The sequence below is a fragment of the Aedes albopictus genome, chromosome 3, assembly GCF_035046485.1.
Source record: "Aedes albopictus strain Foshan chromosome 3, AalbF5, whole genome shotgun sequence".
NCBI lineage: Eukaryota > Metazoa > Arthropoda > Insecta > Diptera > Culicidae > Aedes > Aedes albopictus.
Window position 1 is genome coordinate 284,307,224 of NC_085138.1, and position 20,086 is coordinate 284,327,309.

A 20,086-nucleotide genomic window follows, 5' to 3' on the forward strand; every position below is an offset into this window, starting at 1 on the left:
ACCCACCCACGAGCTCCCCTCCTGCCTTGATATCGTCGTCGGGGTCACTCATCTTGCCACCACCACCTCAAACCTGATCTTCCTATACCACAGCATTGCAGCAAAGAGTTATACTCGCAGTACAGAAAGGCTAAAAAGCCGCGGCCATCAACCAGCCACCGTTACTGAACAGATATTACCAAATGAATAAAAGAATGTCTAGATTGCACAAAAAAAGAGTTCTCGAAGAAGTCGGCAGGAATTTTCTGATGGAATACTTGGAAGAAATCAAAAGAAATTCCAAAATGAATACATCCAGGTATTTTCTAAGTATTACCCGAGCACTATTCTTCAGGAATCCCCAAAGAAATTTCATGAGTTATTCGCTGAGTGATCATTGAAAGGTGTCCAGATGCTATGGAGATATTAAAAAAAATCTGGAAGCATTTCCGAAGGAAATCCCAAGATAAATTCAACTGTAAACCTTCGAAGAATTTTTGACGGAAACTGAGGATAAATTACTTAAGGCTCCTTGAAAAATCCTTAAGAAATTCCTGAAGACATTCTCATAGGAGTCTATGGAGTTATTTTTGAAGGAAATTTAAGGGAGAATGTCAAAAGAACTGATTGAGAAATTTCCAAAGCATTTCTCACTAGAAGCCGCCGGAATTTCCGAAGAAATCCTGGGTCAAGTTCTCCAAGCAATTCCAGAATAAAATCCCAAAGCGTACCTCGAAACATTTCCCGATGAAATCAATGGAGTATTTCTCGACAAAGTTTTTAGAGTTATTTCTGTAAGGTTCTCTAGACATAGTTTTGAAGAATTCCCAGACAGAACTTCCGCCCTTAAGGAATTCTTCAAATATTCGAAGGAAACCCTAGAACGATTCCCAAATGGCACCCTGGAGGCATTCTCGAAGAAATTCCTGGATGATTTTACGATAGAATCCCTTGTGAAATTCGTGAGAATAAATTCTCGCAGAAAAGCCTGACTGGAATTCTCGAAAGAAGCCTGATTTTTTAAAAGAATTTATTAAATAACTTGTAAAGCATTCCTCGAAGAAAACTATTTTTTAGTCTTTATTTTTTAGATTTTCAGCTCGAGGCTGGTCCATCTCATTACTATGCAGAAACCGCAAAAATTATGCAGAAATTCATGAAGTTATTGACGAAATTCCCGAAGCAATTCAGCACCCGGAAAAAAATGATGTGCAGTCTACCATTTCCATGGTAAAATTGACAACCGTACATTCAAGACACGTTTAAGTTGAAGCGAGAGGAAATCTAAGTGTATCCAAAGACTCTCGTAAGTTTAGGTCATTCGATCTACCTACAAGCATAAAAAGTAATTGTGGTAGTTTAGCAGACCGCTGAGTAGGCGGTGTATTTTAGAAAGATCATTATTACTCGAACTGTCAAGACAGAAACACCACATTGGCGACGACGAACAAGAACCCAGCGCAGAAAATTGAAGCTAATTGGAATTTAATTTGAATTGTCGATGGTAAATATGCACAGTCTGATCCCGACGGATAATATCTGCTCGGGTCAGACAAAAGAGGATTAAAATGCTCCACCGGCGGATGAAAATCTGGCCGGTGCAAGTAAAAAAAAAAAGCTCACCTCAAAAGGGGGCTGCCGTAGCGACAGATACGATCTGTCGGGTCCGGCGGAAGCTTGCCTTTCGAAGGGAGCTGGATGCTGAAGCGATGGATTCGATCCATCGGGTCCAGCAAAAAGAATGCTTACCTGTGAGGGAAGCAACCGAAGCGACAGTTTCGAACTGTCGGGTCCGGTAGTTGAAAAAAGCTCGCCTTTCGAAGGGAGCTGCTGAAGCGACGGATTCGATCCGTTGGGTCCAGCAAGAAAATGCTCACCTATGAGGAAGCAACCGAAGCGGCAGTTTCGAACTGTCGGGTCCGGTGGTTGGAAAAAAAAGCTCGCCTTTCGAAGGGGGCTGCTGAAGCGACGGACTCGATCCGTTGGGTCCAGCGAAGTAATGCTCGCCTAGGAGGGAGCAACCGTAGCGGCAGATACGATCTGTCGGGTCCGGTGGTTGTTGTCGTATTCGAAATCTACTTATTATTATTAACAAAAACAAAATTATTATTCACGTCGACCGTTCTTCGTAACACTCGTCATATAACTGGATCCGGTGGGAAACCTCACTTTCCCATCCGGAAGATTGGTGCTTCTGCTGGAGAAACTCTCTCCCCCAGCAGATCCGGTGGGAAACCTCACTTTCCCATCCGGAGGATTGGTACTTCTGCTGGAGAAACTCTCTCCCCCAGCAGATCCGGTGGGAAACCTCACTTTCCCATCCGGAAGATGGTGCTTCTGCTGGAGAAACTCTCTCCCCCAGCAGATCCGGTGGGAAACCTCACTTTCCCATCCGGAGGATTGGTACTTCTGCTGGAGAAACTCTCTCCCCCAGCAGATCCGGTGGGAAACCTCACTTTCCCATCCGGAAGATTGGTGCTTCTGCTGGAGAAACTCTCTCCCCCAGCAGATCCGGTGGGAAACCTCACTTTCCCATCCGGAGGATTGGTACTTCTGCTGGAGAAACTCTCTCCCCCAGCAGATCCGGTGGGAAACCTCACTTTCCCATCCGGAAGATGGTGCTTCTGCTGGAGAAACTCTCTCCCCCAGCAGATCCGGTGGGAAACCTCACTTTCCCATCCGGAGGATTGGTACTTCTGCTGGAGAAACTCTCTCCCCCAGCAGATCCGGTGGGAAACCTCACTTTCCCATCCGGAAGATTGGTGCTTCTGCTGGAGAAACTCTCTCCCCCAGCAGATCCGGTGGCCAACCTCACTCAATAACATTTCACTACCGACTGCACCATGTCGTATTCGAAATCTACTTATTATTATTAACAAAAACAAAATTATTATTCACGTCGACCGTTCTTCGTAACACTCGTCATATAACTGGAGGAAAATTTATTTCGATCCGTTCGCTTCTTTTTCTTCCCTTGAGTTCATCTCAGTATCTGTCATCAATACACACTCAACGTAAACTACGTAAAGGTGATTCGATTTTACTCATTACTATTCGCCTTGTATTCACTACAGTTGTAATATATTCCATCTGCCGGGTTTGAAACATAGTCAAAATGTCAGCAAAAGACGTTGAAACTGCAGAAGATAGAAAAAAAATTACACGCGAAGCAAAATGACGTCGGTCTAGTGCAGTGTACCATCAGAGTTAAGACTGCCGTAGAAGCCAAAATGGTCGGAACAGCAGTACTCAATGCGGAACCTAATAGAAATAGCACTTCGGGAGAAACCCAATCGAGAGACTCAGTAACCACGGCGCCGACGATGAGTAGTGTTAATTTCGTTGCTTCTATCATTAACGGAGTCAACGTATTGGCTATGTCCCCCGGTAGTGGCAGGCGGGGTAGCAGGAAGGTAAGGACGATAACAAACGCAAAACGCGCTGCGCCAAAACTTACAAATGGTCATCCAGTTCACGACCCTTTTCCAAGTCCAAATGGAAGTATGTACAGGTATGTACGATGTAGCCATGCTACGAACTTTAACAAACGTCGCGTTAAAGTATCCTTGAAAAGCTCATCACTAAGTGCTGGTAGCATCACCATGAAAGATCCATCCATCTTGCCCGATCAACCGTCGTTAGTGCCCTCTAACACCAATCGCTTTTTGATGGAACGCCATATACTTCACGTCCTAACTCCCTTAGAGGACAAAGAGGAATTCCTTACCAAGGCATCCAAGTACAAAGACGCGCGCCCGGATCGGTTGGAAGGGCTCAGCAAAAGCCAGCTAATACAGTAAAATTAGCAACTGGAGGCCTGCGCAAGTCAGAGACACTACAACGCCGTCGAATCGCTAACAGATGCGATCTGTTGAGTCCGGCGGAAAATGGGATGAGGAGCTCGCCTGACAAGGGAACTCCTGCATTTCGTTCTCGGTGTTTGACATACAACCACTACTAGAAGAAATCAGTCACAAAATTAACATATTTCGTTGAAGAAAAGGAGATGTGGTAGTTTAGCAGACCGCTGAGTAGGCGGTGTATTTTAGAAAGATCATTATTACTCGAACTGTCAAGACAGAAACACCACAGTAATCATTCAAAGTTCAAAATTTATTTGAAGTTCAATGAGTTAAAAACAGTGAAACCCCTTTTCTGCAGGTTAGTTTTCAAAGAGGGAGGTTTATACCAATATTGTGCATAACAAAATGAAAGAATGGCTGTAACCATGGCAACGGTGGCTAGGAGCTTTTATATGGGAGAGTAAAAGGAGGTCTCAGTCTCAGGAAGACGTGTGGGAAGGAGAGGCGTATGGATTATCCAGGGGGTCTGAAGGGGAAGCAATAGAGTGTCACAGAGATGATTTAACATAGGTCTCATGAGGATCCAGAAGCGTTTCAGGGGGTTGCACGAAGTCTCAGTTCCGTTTCAGGGGATCTCAGGGAGTTTCAGGAAGGTTTCAGGAGTTTTAAGAAGGATGTCAGGGAGTCTCACAGTTGTTTCATCGTGATTTCAGGGGTTATCAAGGGCGTTTCAAGAAGTTCCAGTTGTGTTCCTAGAGGTCTCAGGAGCGTTTTAGAGAAACTCAGGGAGTTCGAGGATGGTTTCAGGCGGTCTGTAGGGAGTTTAAAAGGCGTTTCAGGGGGTCTCAGATGCACTTCACGGGTGTTTTAGGAGGGTTTATGGGTGTTTCGAGGGCCTCGGGGCATTTTAGGGGGCATTTTAGGCTTCACAAAGTTCCAGAGGGCCCAAGAAGCATATAAAAGTGTCTCAGGTGCTTAACAGTGGGTTTCAGGGGTTTCTAGTCTGGTTTAAGAGGGTCTGAAGAGCATTGTAGGCAGGGATGGCATTCCACACTGAAAGTGTGCACAGTGCAGTTCTTTTTCATATTAAAATTTATGAGATCTTAGGGAGTTCCAAGGGGCCTTAAGAGCGTTTCAGGGGCTCTCAGGAGCATTCAAGGAGCTTAGAAGCAATTCATGGGAGTCTCAGGCAGGGTTATCCGCACTGAATGCATGAAAACTCTACACAGAAAAAAATATGTAATTAAAATTCAGCGAGAAATCATGCACATAAAGGGAATGCTAGAGTTAGTGCACTTTTACATGAGATATAATGTAAAATTACATTACCATCGTGTAAATTTCCGCCAACCATCGCGTAAACCATCATGGACACCAACCAGTTACGCGACTATTAGCGGAAATTTACACGAACGTAACGTAATTTTACATGTTATCTCATGTAAATATGTACTAACTCTAGCATTCCCTTTATGTGCATGATTTTTCGCTGAATTTTACATGAATATTTTTTTCTGTGTACTCTTTGGAATTAAACCATCTAAATGATTATAAATTAGCAATCTTTCCGTCTTAATTGATAAAAGGATGTTGAAATATTCAAAATATCATTTCGAACTGTCAAAAAAACGCACCACAGTGCGCGTGTGACAATTCGAAATGACATTTTGAATATTTTAACATCCCTCTATTTATCAGCTAAAATGGAAAGATTGCACATTCATAATGATTTTGATGTTGTACATCCAAAGAGCAAAATTTTCGGTCGTTCAGTGGGGACAAGCCTGGTCTTATGAGCCTTTCGGAGTTTTTTCAGAGGTGTTTCAGGTTGATCCTGGAGCTCCCTGAAACCCTATTTAAAGCACCTTAAACCCCTTGAACTGCCTCTAAGATGCATTTAATTTCTAAAACAAATCTCAACCCCTCTGAAGCCCACTGAAATCTCCCTTGAACGCCTCTGAGGCGGACTTAAAGCTCTTAAAAACGACCTTAAGAACTACTAAATTTCCCTGAGCCATCCGAAACTTCCCTGAAACTCCCTGGAACCTCCTCCTTTATGGCTCACCTGAAACCCCCGTGGCCATTAGAATTACGTTCCATAATTTAAAATACTAACTTAATTTATGCTCTATACTCCCTGTTTATACATATGTGCTTTATCTATCTATCTATCTATCTATCTATCTATCTATCTATCTATATATATATAAAAATGAATTTCTGTCTGTCTGTCTGTCTGTCTGTCTGTCTGTCTGTCTGTCTGTCTGTCTGTCTGTCTGTCTGTCTGTCTGTCTGTCTGTCTGTCTGTCTGTCTGTCTGTCTGTCTGTCTGTCTGTCTGTCTGTCTGTCTGTCTGTCTGTCTGTCTGTCTGTCTGTCTGTCTGTCTGTCTGTCTGTCTGTCTGTCTGTCTGTCTGTCTGTCTGTCTGTCTGTCTGTCTGTCTGTCTGTCTGTCTGTCTGTCTGTCTGTCTGTCTGTCTGTCTGTCTGTCTGTCTGTCTGTCTGTCTGTCTGTCTGTCTGTCTGTCTGTCTGTCTGTCTGTCTGTCTGTCTGTCTGTCTGTCTGTCTGTCTGTCTGTCTGTCTGTCTGTCTGTCTGTCTGTCTGTCTGTCTGTCTGTCTGTCTGTCTGTCTGTCTGTCTGTCTGTCTGTCTGTCTGTCTGTCTGTCTGTCTGTCTGTCTGTCTGTCTGTCTGTCTGTCTGTCTGTCTGTCTGTCTGTCTGTCTGTCTGTCTGTCTGTCTGTCTGTCTGTCTGTCTGTCTGTCTGTCTGTCTGTCTGTCTGTCTGTCTGTCTGTCTGTCTGTCTGTCTGTCTGTCTGTCTGTCTGTCTGTCTGTCTGTCTGTCTGTCTGTCTGTCTGTCTGTCTGTCTGTCTGTCTGTCTGTCTGTCTGTCTGTCTGTCTGTCTGTCTGTCTGTCTGTCTGTCTGTCTGTCTGTCTGTCTGTCTGTCTGTCTGTCTGTCTGTCTGTCTGTCTGTCTGTCTGTCTGTCTGTCTGTCTGTCTGTCTGTCTGTCTGTCTGTCTGTCTGTCTGTCTGTCTGTCTGTCTGTCTGTCTGTCTGTCTGTCTGTCTGTCTGTCTGTCTGTCTGTCTGTCTGTCTGTCTGTCTGTCTGTCTGTCTGTCTGTCTGTCTGTCTGTCTGTCTGTCTGTCTGTCTGACCGCTATGCATTCGAAAACTAATGAACCGATCGTTGTGAAATTTTGTACGTGGGTGCTGTTGGGGCCGGGGAAGGTTCTTAGCTTGGTGTGAGACCTATCCGCTCTCTGGAACGGGGGGCTCCCATACAGCTGACTTCACCGGGGACGGTCCCTATGGAGCTGTATGTCAAAAAACACAGTAGGCAGGCATTACGGCGTTTGCCGGGACAGCTAGTATACTATAAATTAATGTTCATTTTTAATTTATGTTGAAATTTTCATGGCACAAAAAGAGGTTTCAGTGTAACTTGATCTTCAAGAACTCCTTTGAGTGTAGGTCATCAAATTTAAAAGCGTAATCAGTGATCTCTCGACGTATTAAGTTTGCACTTAGCTCCCCAAATCCATGGAAATGCATTGAAACCCCTCAGCAAACTCCCCGCAGAATTTCATCGACTTCTATTAGAATCTACTAATGCCCCCTGAAGCCTCTGGAAACCTTTCGAAACTCCTTGAAATGCTCCGAAGCGCCAAGAAATGCGTTGAAACGCAGAGAAACACTTCCGAAATCCTATGAGATATCTCGCGGATGTGCTACAGCGAACCCTGAAACCTTATCCTCACCATGCCTTCCCTTAAAATTATGTGACCCGCTAACCTCGCGCAGCCACGAGTAACCATGGGACCTAAGAAAGTCATAAAATTGTATATAATTGAATACAAAGAATGAATGTCGTCTCCGTAAAGCGTTACACGCTATTGAGCCATAAATAGATGAACTTGATAAAAAAAATCCTATGAGAGACCCTTATTCTTCCCTTTAAATGTACAGAAACTCCTTAACACCATTGAAATCTCCAAAAACAACTCGAAATGCTTTGAAACCCCTTACCCCTTAATTTCTAGTAACAAACTAATTCAAAGGAGCTTCAAGGGGTCTCAGAAGCATTTTAGGTGCTACTTACTCACTAACTTATATATGGAAACGGAACCATCTCGGCAGGGGTCCAATTTTGGGCACTTTTCTGCTATAACTTAGCCAATTCTGAAACAATTGACACAATTTTTGGAACGCGATGAGATACGTATAGTATCTAGCCGTGTACAAAATTTCAAGTCAGTTGGTTTGGAATCAGCTATATAGCGAAGAGTGCCCAAAATACCTTACCGATCTTAAGATCTCAAATGCTCCAGAGACTCTCTGAAACGTCCCAAAGCTATGCTCCTCCCACCCCTTAAACGCTCTTGAGACCCCTTGGAGATCTCGTGGCAGGGGGTTTCCAGTAGCGTTTCCCGAGATCTCAGGGGGTTTCAAGGGGCCTCAAGAGCGTTTCAGGGGGAGCTGAGGGAATTTTCAAGGAGTCTCAGGAGCATTCGAAATCGAGAGTTCGGTAATGCCTTGTAAAGAAAAGATACCCAGACAACCAGTCATCGTATAATATGTTGCATAAGATGATAAAGTGGAGGCCATATATGGGCATGCCTCCATTTAGGCGCATGTAAAATGTACGCATATCGCCTCCACTTTAACATCTTATACAACATCTTATACGATGACTGGTTGACTGGGTATCATTCAGTTCCGACACCTTCAGCATTCTGGAGCAATTCTGGGAAGTATTACGAGCGTTACAGATTTTTTTTCTGGGTAGGTATATAAGTATGTAAGTAAGTCAATAAGTAAATAAGAAGTAAGTAAGTAAGTAAGTAAGTTACCACCATGCATTTCAGTATGTTTGACTAAAAGCGTACTCGGCTCGACAACAAAGCATTGTCAATTTTTCAGAACGCTCATCTTGCAATACAGATTTTGTTTTGTAATATTAACTTCACTGCTGCAAACCACAGTCATTTCATACGATTGCGGTAACAGATACTAATACATTCTCAAAATTCTTACACACTATACACATGCAAGTTTTCTATGTATAGGTGCCGCGAAAGCGAGTGGATACACATACACAAACCGGCGGCACCTACACATTATAGCTTGCCAAGGTGAGGTAAAAAAAATATAGTGGGCCGCGCCATCAATCATGAGCGTTTAAGTGCTTCTACCGCCGGTAAAGCACTTTCGCTCATATTTCATGAGCGTTTCCTCACGCGTTAGGTTCGGGTGTACATGCCCAACACGACAGGATTGATCTAGAAATAGACTGAGATACCCCCGAGGTAGTAGAGGAATTCGTCTAGCTCAGATTCTTACAAACGGTGAGTGGTGAAAAGGCGCATTATCATCGAATGTCGTGTCTACGGGTTCCTGTAACCAAGCATGGGAAAACTCATTCGCTCACCCGAATACCGGCGATGCAAAATAACAAAAAGAACGCCAACAACCCAATACTGAGTGAGAGCACGGCGCACTAAGAACGAACGCAACACGAACGGCTCGCAACCGACGCCACCGAAGCGAATCAGGAGAGAAACAAATAGAGTGCGAAACGAATCAGCTTGCATCGGTGTAGAACGGAAAGAACGATCGCTCTCTCAACTACCGCGTGGCATTCAGCTGATTGAATCAAAACACACTCACTGATTCAATTCCCAGTACTGAATGCTTCCACTGAACGCTAAATGAACGTTCCAACATGAATGCTCTCGCACCCGACTCAGAACGCAAACATTCGTTCAATCTTGGTTCGTTCGCCTTCGGCACTCAAATTCGATAGCGATTCATTCGGCCGTCGTTGCTTGCGTCGCCCGGTGCTCGGCGATTAGAAAGAATGGACAATGAAAGTGGAAAGATTTTGCTTGGCTAGGGGAGAAGCACACTCGCATCAGATTGTGCGTGGATGTGAGTGAGGGATACGCAATAAATGAATGATTTTTTCCCATCCTTGCCTGTAACTATGATCAAAACAGAATCACCCCGAATCAAAAGCATATTTGATACGTGGTGACTCGTTAAGACTGAAAGCATGTAAATAATTATAAAAGACTTAATTAACTACTTAAAATATGCCCTCCATTAATGATTGAATAGTTCAACAATTCTGCTTTGAATGTCCCGAAAGGTTAGAGCGCTTCAATCCCTCCCATTCAACAAAGCTTTCTGGAAAATCACCGCACGCTACATATTTTGCTCGAGAAACCCCCACGCATTCAACAAGAATGCACGATGTGCATAAACCGAGCACCTTCATAATCGACAGGCATAAATTTTAATTCTCGTTTCTCCTTTCAACCATTTTTTCATTGAGGCATGCGATGTCCCGTAAATAAGCATAGCTCGAGTGCCAAACAGCTCTTCCAGCTACATGCTGCACTGCAACGTTGCCCATCCGTAGTCTAGCTCCTCTAACTCTTCATAAAGGGACATTTAAACCTTCGTAGGACTGCACCGATACAATGTTGATAGTACAAAAGCCTACTTATAACTCTTACCGGCTGCGATCTTTGTGCATTAATGCGAAGAAATATGTCCAGTTTATTGTGTACCATCACCGATACAGCCTTCGCATCGCTAGCGGATGATGAAAGGAACGTAAGCTCATATCTCAGGATGCATTCCTTTCCGGAACGCTTGGTGCAACCCGCTTGGCAGAACTCGAAACTGGATCGATGTCCTAAAAACCATATTATCCTCAAGAACAGAAGTGGAATGTCTGCATTCTGCTTCCCGAAAAATAACTGTTTGTATTTCGAGGGAGGTACTAATCTCCTTGGCAGCAGTAATCCAACTTTGGGCAAGTAATGGAGCAATAAACTTGTCCGGCACAGAGTTTGCTCGCTCGCGCACGTTCAGTTTATCGGACTTAACAAAAAAATGGCTCGGGTCGAGCCCAACGGGAAAGAGGCTTTCAAGAATCGGTCGAGTAAATAAACAAACCTCTTCGCGGGCCGAGCCACGCAGATAAACGTGCGCGCCAACAACGATCTGGTTCAAGTTTCTTTTTCCTCTTTTGCACGCCAACTGCTGCGTTCCGACGGTTCCGACTCGGCTTTTACCGCGTGTAGCCGTATTTATATGGATTTATCTCCGGTAAGGTTCTTATTGCACAAAGTCCTACTGTGACGGCCGCCGCCGCGCCGCGCCGCCACGCTAACAACGACGCGATGCTGGAGGAGCCCAGCCATCAGGAAGAATGAGGAACGCGTTTTTACTCTCAATATTTGCGATCCGGGACGATCCGCGGTGCCGCCTGCACGAGATAAATGCGAGTTCATCTACCTACCGGTTGATCGCGGGTCTAGCTGGGCGAGAATTGACGATGGGCAAATAGCAAATAACTTCTAGCTAGGGTAACACTGTTCAGTGTTTCTGCTGTTTCATAGGAGAATATAATTTTGTTTAGGCGCCATCCACAAATTACGTAACGCTCTAGGGGGAGAGGGGAGTATGGCCGAGCGTTATGGTCCATACAAAAATTTTAGGATTTTCATACAAAAAAGCGAGGAGAGGGGGGGTCTAAAAATGTCGATTTTAGCGTTACGTAATAAATGGATGCTGCCAACCCTTAGAAGCCGGAATTTTTCCAAGCGTTATTTTGGAGTTTTTTCTACGTTTTTCTGTAGTTTTGGTGGTCAATAGTATAAAAACGGTAGAATATTATGCGGAATATTTTTTCTGGATATCCTAGGTCATCCAAACTATTCTTAAGTTTAGATCCTTAATTCTATGGGTGTTACGGTAACTGCTTTCATTATAAAAAGCCACGCTTTGTAATCTATCATGTCCAGTAAATCTTCTGAAAGTTCAATAGACAGTATCAGATCAGTCGGGATATCCTAGGTCATCCAAACTGTTCTTGAGTTTAGATTCTAAAGTCTACGGGCGTAACGGTAGCTTCTTTCATTATACAAAGCTACGATTTGTAATATACCATGTCCAGTAAGTCTTCTGAAAGTACAATAGACAGTATCAAATCAGTCGGGATATCCTAGGTCATCCAAACTGTTCTTGAGTTTAGATGCTAAAGTCTACGGTTGTAACGGTAACTGCTTTCATTATACAACGCTGCGATTTGTAATCTATAATGTCCAGTAAATCTTCTGAAAGTTCAATAGACAACATCAGATCAGTCAGAATATCCTAGGTCATCCAAACTGTTCTTGAGTTTAGATTCTAAAGTCTACGGGTGTAACGGTAGCTTCTTTCATTATACAAAGCTACGATTTGCAATCTATCATGTCCAGTAAGTCTTCTGAAAGTTCAATAGACAACATCAGATCAGTCGGGATATCCTAGGTCATCCAAACTGTTCTTGAGTTTAGATTCTAAAGTCTACGGGCGTAACGGTAGCTTCTTTCATTATACAAAGCTACGATTTGTAATATACCATGTCCAGTAAGTCTTCTGAAAGTACAATAGACAGTATCAGATCAGTCGGGATATCCTAGGTCATCCAAACTGTTCTTGAGTTTAGATGCTAAAGTCTACGGTTGTAACGGTAACTGCTTTCATTATACAACGCTGCGATTTGTAATCTATAATGTCCAGTAAATCTTCTGAAAGTTCAATAGACAACATCAGATCAGTCGGAATATCCTAGGTCATCCAAACTGTTCTTGAGTTTAAATGCTAAAGTCTACGGTTGTAACGGAAACTGCTTTCATTATACAACGCTGCGATTTGTAATCTATAATGTCCAGTAAATCTTCTGAAAGTTCAATAGACAACATCAGATCAGTCGGAATATCCTAGGTCATCCAAACTGTTCTTGAGTTTAGATTCTAAAGTCTACGGGTGTAACGGTAGCTTCTTTCATTATACAAAGCTACGATTTGCAATCTATCATGTCCAGTAAGTCTTCTGAAAGTTCAATAGACAACATCAGATCAGTCGGGATATCCTAGGTCATCCAAACTGTTCTTGAGTTTGGATTCTAAAGTCTACGGGTGTAATGATAACTTCTTTCAGTATACCTAGCTATGATTTGTAATCCATCATGTCCAGTTAGTCTTCTGAAAGTTCAATACAGTATCAGATCAGTCGGGATATCCTAGGTCATCCAAACTGTTCTTGAGTTTAGATTCTATAGTCTACGAGTGTAACGATAGCTTCTTTCATTACACAAAGCTACGATTTGTAATCTATCATGTCCAGTAAATCTCCTGAAAGTTCAATAGACAGTATTAGATCAGTCGGTAAATTCAAACTGTTCTTGAGTTTGGATCCTGAAGACTACGGGTGTAATGATAACTTCTTTCATTATACAAAGCTACGATTTGTAATCTATCATGTCCAGTTAGTCTTCTGAAAGTTTAATAGACAGTATCAGACCAGTCGGGATATCCAAGGTCATCCAAACTGATCTTGAGTTTAGATTCTAAAGTCTACGGGTGTAACGGTAGCTTCTTTCATTATACAAAGCTACGCACACAGGCGTAAATGGGCCAAATTCCTGGCCATAAGTCAAAAATTTTTTTTCAGGGTTTTCCAGAGTCCAATATTTTTTAAAGATAAATGAAGTAATGCTTCATCATGTGGCAACCAATAAAATACTTTGGGATGCATATTTTTTTAAGAATAAATGCCGAAATTTGACGATTTTCTCTGCTGTTTTTTTTTCATTTGCATCATAACTCATCGGAAGAACTTCAATTATCGAAATATTGACAATTTGAAAAAATAACTGAGTATGTAACACAGTTCTCCTGATAAGGGTGTATCATTTAAACAAAAAACTTCACCTGGTTTCATTTATTTTGCTCTCTTACAGAAGAGTTTTCAAAATCATGTTTTTTGTCAATTTTGGTACATTTTCAGCATTCAAAAAGTTTTCAGATTCCGCAGCATTCCGCGATCTGGATAAAATTACAATAAAATATAAGACATATCCTTTGCGAATCGCAAGAGAACGGGTACCAGAAAGTACCAGACGAAAAAATAAATCATTTTGAAATTTACACCTTTTTGACTAGTTTTTAGTTACAATTTATGTTTAATTTTGATATAACAACTTCGTTTCGACTAGAGGGTCTTGCCCGGGATTTCCCGGGACAAAAATCCCGGGATATCCCGGGATCTGAAAAATCCCGAATCCCGGGATATTTTTCAGAATTCCCGGGATTTCCCGAAAATAAAAAAATGGCAATACTAAAACAAATCTTTTCACTTTGAAACCTTCTCTTTATCAAAAGTTTCCTTTTTCCATCCAATTCTACGCTATCTGTCAGGTACCCCGTAACGTGGGTAGATCACCTTAGAATGGTGCGTTGCGGTGTAAGATCTACCAAATCAAATTTTGATCTTGATATTTACCGTATTTTTAAATATTCCAAGATCAAAGTTTGATGCTCTTTTCCTTGTATTTTGTAGTATTTGTGTTTCAATGTACTGCTAATTAACATTTTATTTCAGCAGGATTCAGGAAAATGTATCGTACGATATAAATAATATTTTAAAAATATGTAACTGTGGCGAGCGTATCACTAATATGTAGCTTATTTGACGTATGATGTTAATATTATTTTATATTTCAGATTATCAACCGAAGAATCTAGTAATTCAACCAAATGCCAACAAGATGACGAGGAAACCAGGATGAATTGGGCAGACAACTGATTCGAAGCAGTCTAACAATGGTGTGCCTGATCGTTAACCAAGCGTATCCTTTGGAGTTTACCCTTCCACTAACAACACCCAAATTCCCGTGACACCTAGGCCTGAGAGATCGTAGAGTTGTCTACATTTTTCATAGGTGTCCAAAACTAACCATCCTTTTCCATTCCTCAGCAGTCGCAAGGACGTGGCCAGGACAGTGCTCGACCATTGGAGGATTGCGTCAGTCTTGTCTAAGAGTCAGAGATTAGTCCCAAATCTTTGTGCTTTGGTTCGGACGGGAAGGAGGCAACCCTCATAACAGCGGTCTAGGACTGTACCACCTACGAATTTGTGCGACTCGCTTAATGCTAATGCTAATGCTAATGCTAATTCTACGCTATCTGTCAGGTTTAGTTTATTTCTACTAAAATCAAGTTTAGATGAAAGTCCAACTAATTAAACCAAAGATATTTTGGCTAAATTTATGTCATTCATTTTTCATTTTTTTTACTTATTCGTTTATTTGGAAGGCTCCGGCGCCACATGGGCATAATCTTTTGTTTTTACATTGATTTTACATTTTACAATTTATACTGCCTTTCCATTTTTCATTTATGTGGCGTTACATTACAATTATAATCAAACTGAATCAACAGACAGAATATCGAAATGTGAAGTAAAATGATTTATTTTAAGCTAGATTGTTCTTGCTAGAATACTTGGAATTTATGGCAATGTTCAACATTTTTACACTATGTGAAATATGTAAACTGTTGCAAATATTTTTAGATATTTCTAGAGTTATCCCTTAAGAAAACTGTGTTGTTATATAATATTCTACAGCCCTAATCAATTGCTTGCACATTTACGTTTGAATTATGAGGAAAATTCGCAGAATTTTCAAAAGAAAACGGATAAACAATCCCTAACCTCTGCAGGACTTTGGCAATCTTTGAAATATTTGTTGACGATTTCGTAAAGATATTTCCGATAAAATTCGTTGAGACATTTTGTTCTTAAGTCCAGGCGAAATTTTCTGCGGAACTCATTTCAACAATCACTAGAGATAATACAAGTGATAATTTTGACGAAATTTCTAAGAGAAATCAGGAATTTATTTACAAGAAGGAACAGCACACCATTTTTAGATCTTCTGCATAAATTTCTGTGATGATTTATGGTGAAAAACAGAGCAATATCGAATTGCAAAAAAAATTAATAAAGCGAATCTTACAATAAAATCGAAGATTATAATTTAATACCATATAATAGGAATAATAGAAATATAAAAGTTGTAGTTAAAACCACAAAAAAAAAACATCTGAATAAATTGTTAAAGTTGTCGTCCTGCCAAATAAATCGAAAAAAAAGATCAATGGACTTTCCGGATAGAAATGTTGAAATGGAAATCATAAATAAATTTTTGAAAGAATTTTATAAGGATTTTTTGAAGATATTCATATCAGTTTAACAAGAAGTTTGTTGAGAGGGTCTGTCTTGAATTATTCTTCATTTTTTTCCATAGTTTCTTCAATGTATTTCACCAAAAAAACTAATCGAAATTCTAAAATATTAACATGAATGTATATCCACATATAATTGAAAAAGTCACACATTTTCTTAAAGAAAAAAAAAACAAAATGCGGACAAATAATATCTAATAACAAACAAATAATTTTCAAATCACCATTCTAGCACTGCCATTTTAACTCCGTCAAAAAATTCTCTCACAGAATTCATTCACGTCTCAGGGTAAATTATAAGGGATTACTCTAGAAATATCATCAAGTTCTGTCAAAAAATTCCTTCGGATAAGTAAGGCAGATGTTAACCTATAGCCCAAGTTAACCTGTTTTGTGGCTTCGTGGTCGTGCGGCTAATGTCACCAAGCATTTAGTCGCATCGTGCTAAGGAGCGCGGGTTCGATTCCCGGCGCAGCTGTCAGGAAAGGTTTTCGGCTGTGCCACTGGGCGTTGCATGCTAGTCCGTTGTCTAGTGTCGTGCTTCCTTCAAAGAGCGAACAGCTCTCTGGAAGTACTAAACGTGTCCGTGTTTTTTTTTTAACCTATTGCGGAAGAAGATGAACTTTATTTGAAAATTTTCAAATACCTTTGAATGTCTCCAACTGCCCTCAAACAATCAAATATCTATGAAATATATATATTTTCTTTCGAATATAATGGTTATTAGTTGATCGAATTTAACTAAAAGTGCTTAAGAAATCGTTCCATTAACCTTTTCATCGTTTTTTAGAAAATTTAGATTTTTCCCGGGATCCCGGGAAATCCCGGGATTTGGAAAATAAAAATCCCGAATCCCGGGATTTTTTTCAGTCCGGGAAACAAGACCCTCTAGTTTCGACTACTTTTTCAATGAACGGCCACTTATTCTCGGTGGATAGATCATAGCAGAATACAAATCTGGTCTTCTATCTCTTAACAAAATGTGTCAAATGGAATTAATTAATTACAAATTTGGGCAGAAATCTCCATACACTGATAAACGCCTAAATGTATGCGATGCAGTAGTAATCTAATGTAGCTAGAACTGTTGTGTTCAAAATTTGTTATACAAAATTCAAAAACAACTCAAATAAAGAGCTCACTATTTGTAGCATGTAATCATATGTTGATGCACCGTTAAGAAAATATTTTCAGATAAATATTGTTTTTTATAGCTAAACTCATTGAGTTTTTTACTCAGTACTCCACGAACTTACTTTTATGTATAAAGTTGTGTTAAAATGCCATGTTTTAATAGAAAAATTCAAACTGATATATTCCACACGGCTTCTATCATTCATAATGTTCAAACTCCTAAAATTTCAATCCATGATTAATTTTTGAGTTTTGATGTGTTTTCCAGGGCACTATAAAATTTACCCCAAAATGAAAATGTGATTCCCATAATATCTAGAAAAAGGTACAACATTTAAACTGAGTTTAAGGGACCGTTCAAAAATTACGGCCCATATTCCCAAAAATTGTGAAGATAGAACTATTATTCAACAAGTTTCCCAATCATGACACTCCTTACAACTTTGCTGAAGACATAAACACGTTATCTACACTTTTAAAAGAATTGAATTTCTCTCACACTTCTAGGAGAATTTCTATGAAACGAGGAGGCCCTTGTTTCCAAACAATATTTTTTATGGAAATATAATTATTTTTCAGTTCTCTGTTGTCAAATAAAAATGTTCGACGCTTCAAGCGATTTTTGGGGGTGAAAGTAAACGTTGTCCTTGGAGAGGTTATAAGAAATCATTTCTAGCCTTTAAGTGGATTAATAAGGCTATCTATAATCCAAAATGCTTCCTCAATATCTAAATTCACAATTTTATCGCTAGTACATACATAATACATCATAAAAACGTGTTAAAACTTTTTGGCCATGAATTGGACCCTGTTACTCTAGTGTGCTAAGATTTGTAATCTATCATGTCCAGTAAATCTCCTGAAAGTTCAATAGACAGTATTAGAACAGTCGGTATAGCCTAGGTAATTCCAACTGTTCTTGAGTTTGGATCCTGAAGACTACGGGTGTAATGATACCTTCTTTCATTATACAAAGCAACGATTTGTAATCTATCATGTCCAGTAATTCATCTGAAAGGTTTATCTATAGTATCAGATCAGACGAAAAAGCCTAGGCCATCCAAACTGTTCTTGAGTTTAGATCCTAAAGTCTACGGGTGTAATGGTAACTTCTTAAATTAAATGCTAGCTAGTCTTCTGAAAGTTACAGTGGTTGCTTTTATCAACTAAGCTTCATATCAGTAAGAAGCCCATAATATCCCAAAAAATATATCATCGCGTATTGTTCCTCTAACTGCTTTGATAAGTACAGTGGATGATGTAACACTACTTAACGTAGTGGCAAAAGCTATTACCACAAATGTAGCCCTGAAGCTATGGTCTCCGGAGTAGTTTGGGTGATCTGGAATATTTCAAAACTATCTTGAAATGACTCATGATATGCCAGGGAGATTACAGATTACAGTCTAAAGTTCATTGTGAGACTAACTACTGTTACTGTCAAGAGCTAAACTTCAGGATAGTTTGGACGACCTTCAATGTCCCGAAGGTTCATAATAATATATACATAGTAGACTTCAGGTTGGGCAAGTATCCGCGAATGTTTATGAAACGTTACTCAGCATGTCAGATATAGCTGATGTTACGACTCGTAACGAGTGTAGACCTGAAGTTCCGAACTCATAGATAGTTTGGCTGACCTGGAACATTCTCATAGTGTCTCTAAATGACATTTGAGATTTCACGAGCTTCGTGGATTTCAGCAGATTATGCTATGCTATTACAGAGATGTCAGATTATTTTATCAAAAATCTTTATCAATACAGATTTTTCTGTATCACCGTATTTGAGGGTATAGCAGACACCGAGACTCCTAGATTTCAATATAATCTTACAAAAATGTACTACTATTCGACGGTTTTTTTTATTTTACTGATTAATATTTTTTAAAACACGTGTGAAAATACTCAAATTTTCATAAATTCTTCAAAGTTTAAGCACCACTTTATAAAGTTTTTTTTTTCAATGTGGCTTTGTGGCCATGCGGCTAAGGTCACCAAGCTTTTAGTCGCATCGTGCTAAGGAGCGCGGGTTCAGTTCCCGCCGCAGCTGTCAGGAAAAGTTTTTGGCTGAGCCACTGGACGTTGCATGCTAGTCCGTTGTCTAGTGTCGTGTTTCTTCCAAAGAGCAAATAGCTCACTGGAAGCATCAAACGTGTCTATGTCTTTGTGTGTATTTTAACTTTATAAAGTTGTATTAAATTTATCGAAAATAATTTCAAATATTATGATTTCTGGAGAAATTTGTATCACATTTTAAAAATCTGCATTTCTCTGTACTCTGTATCTTGTCTGTATAATACAAAAAAATCTCTGTGCTATTATTCATGGTAAAAACACAAAAAGTTTTTCTTCTTGATTTAAAGAACATCATTATAGAACAGTTTGGACGACCCTAGATGTCCCAAAGATTTATAATATGCTAGTAGACTTCAAATTGCTCCAGTATCTGCGGTTAATTATGCAACGAGATATGGCTACTTATACATGTGTAGACCTGAAGTCCTGAACTTCAGAGTAGTTTGGCTACTAAGAGACGAACCAGCTCAGGGCTGAAAGTCTCAAAAATAAAGAAAAAAAAGTAGTTTGGCTGATCTGTAATATTTTAAAAGTGTCTATAAATGACATTGTAGATGTCAAGAGCTTCATGGTTCTCAGCAGATTAAGCAATACTATTATTTATGGTGAAAACACTTAAAGTTATTCTTGTAGATTTGAAGGACTTCATTATAGAACAGTTTGGACGAACCTGAATCTCCCAAAGGTTCATAATAAGCTAGCAGACTTCAGATTGCTCCAGTATCTGCGGCTGGTTATGCAGCGTTACTCAACAGATATGGAAACTGTTACGAGTGTAGACCTGAAGTCCTAAACTCTAAGGTAGTTTGGCTGACCTGGAATATCCCTGTAGTGTCTCTAAATGACATTCGAGATTCAAGAGATTCGCGGATCCCAGCAGATTATACAATAATTTATGGTGAAAATACATAAAGTTATTCTTGTAGATATAAAGGACTTCATTATAGAATAGTTTGGATGAACCTGAATGTCCCAAAGGTACATAATAAAAAAATAGGCGTCAAGTTGGTC

The 20,086-nt window shown here is 40.2% G+C and overlaps 1 long non-coding RNA gene and 1 pseudogene across 1 annotated transcript in view; one reads left to right on the plus strand and one right to left on the minus strand.

Moving 5' to 3' along the window:
• Positions 1-20,086, minus strand: part of LOC134292206 (uncharacterized) — a 115,021-nt gene that overhangs the window by 4,262 nt on the left and 90,673 nt on the right. The window lies entirely within an intron of this gene.
• LOC115256941 (uncharacterized) lies at positions 3,095-4,003 on the plus strand (annotated as a pseudogene).